Source organism: Triticum aestivum, chromosome 3A (assembly GCF_018294505.1).
Source record: "Triticum aestivum cultivar Chinese Spring chromosome 3A, IWGSC CS RefSeq v2.1, whole genome shotgun sequence".
Classification (NCBI taxonomy): domain Eukaryota; kingdom Viridiplantae; phylum Streptophyta; class Magnoliopsida; order Poales; family Poaceae; genus Triticum; species Triticum aestivum.
Window position 1 is genome coordinate 149,122,989 of NC_057800.1, and position 2,312 is coordinate 149,125,300.

The following is a 2,312-nucleotide window of genomic DNA, read 5'->3' on the forward strand; positions in this document are numbered from 1 at the left end:
TGGCAAGAATAAGAGTGATCATTAGGATAAGGAATATTATTAGGCTTCATAAAAGAAGAGTTAATCATGACAACCTTATTAAGCTTAGTGAAATCTCCTCCTACGACCATAAGCCTAGATAAATCAACGCCCAAGCGATGGATGATGTGGGTGATAACACCACCACAGCGGGTGTACCTCAAGAATCTTGCACCTTCTGCTTACAGAAGTGTGCTATCATGCCTCCATGTTTGGCTTTATAGCCAAGCGAGGGTTAAGTGCGGCGTGTAACACACACATCTCCGGCACATCCATGCCCACTAAGTTCAAGCGCCCAAAAATGGTGTCAGCGAAAAAGATCATAAAGTAGCGAATGGTAGTGTTTTGGATGGTCAATACCTTGGCCATGTGGAAGTTGAAGTCCCAATTACAGGATAAAACCTGCCATGTGGCGCATGCATCGCTGACCAGCTCTCCGTCGTCCTTGGTGTACCCCTCATTGGGGAAGCCGAATATGTCACACGGTTGCTGCAGAGTGATCGTGTATGAGGTGGCTGATAAGTGATATTTTTACACTCATTTCACATTTGTTTAAACCAATATATATATATATATATATATATATTAAAAAGAGATAGTCGCTCTGATATTGGTACTAATGACTAATGAACGCAAAGGATTCAACAAATCCTCTCTTTAGTGTGTTTCCACATGAAATGGGCTAAAAAGGGAAGAAATCACGTGTGGAAATGGAATGGAAGAAGAATGGAGGAAGGAGGAATCACCAAGAGACGTTCGTGCGGAAACAACACAAAAGACAGTGTCCCACATGGGCGCGAGCGCCCGTATGAGCATTCGTATGGCATGGATTCTGAGGTAGATCGTCCAACCCAACAACTTTCGTTAAAGGGACCTCTTCGAAATGTGAATAGAGAGAGGAGCACGGAGCATAGTAGGCAGAACATCTTTATCATCCTCATCCACAAACCCTAGCTGCCGCCATCTCCATAGCCATCTCCATCTCCACCACCACCATAATGCTCATCCATCTCATTCATACTTGTAATCGTGCATCGCACAAGGCATCCATTGTAAAACATATTGTAGTCAATCAATCTCAAGATGTGTTCTTCAATGTTTTCTCCCCGCAATATGAACTTCATGTGCGAGTAGTTCGGTAAGGTATGAGTTGAGGCATAAGCCTTGCAACCCGAGGTATTTGTTGAGGGGATCAGTAGAAGACTTTGATATAACATCTCGTATGTGTGAAATAAAATTGTTCCGTGAAGATGTCTCTTGTCTTGTCCGTGATCTTCATCTCTACAGGTACCCAGGATCATGGAAATCAAGTACCAGTGAGGCTAGGAGCAAGGAGACCATGACGTATTATATCAAACACCGGGGATAGTAAGGTTTAGTAGGGTAACATGGATCATATCCTTGGAAAAAATGAGGTGTAGTCATTAAACGCCAAAAGCTCTTATTTGATTTCATTATCTTAATTATTGAGGTAACCCCGCGTGATGGATAGAGCCTGCGGCGGTAGGACAACTGATTCTTGATGCAGGACTCGTGCCAGTCAAGATATTATTTGGACACATCCCCCACTTCGATCCATAGCAAGCACATCTCGACGGGTGACTCCAGCGCAGAAACTAATAACATATTTGATCCCATCACAAATACAAGGTTGTAAGCATAAGACCTCATACCCATACATACTTTTAATATAAGTGTTTGAATCACTATTTGCTTGTTGATCCTGTCAAAAGATGGATTTGACACAACTTGCTGGAGACCATCCCTTCAAGGGAATCTTCCTCTCGTGGGTTCGATAACCCAGGGTCACCTCCGGAGAAATAGATGCGGGATACTCTTTCTATTCCAATACCAGATCGATAAAAGGGTAGATGTTTCTATACAAACGCGTTTCTTATATACTTCTACATCAGATTATCAGAAGATCAACATTAGAAGATCAACGAAGTCCGATGCACTGATCATGGTAAACTCTGCTGACCGTGACATCAGCTTGACAAAGCCAAAAGACGTCGTTGCCCATCTCGGCCAGGCAACCGGAGCAGGTTGCGATGCTCCACCTAGACCAGCTCCTCCATGGAAAATGCAGACTTGGGCCGGCTGCCGTCGCGTCTGTTAGTTAGGAAGAATGAGATTGCATCAATCGATAATCATTGATCGTGTGCATGATGCACATATATGCGTACAGGGTGGACCGGCCTCTACTTGTCTCCCAAGATGTACAAATATACGAGGGGGAGAGAGAGATACAACGGTATAAATACAGACCCAAGTCCTATACATATGCAGTGGAC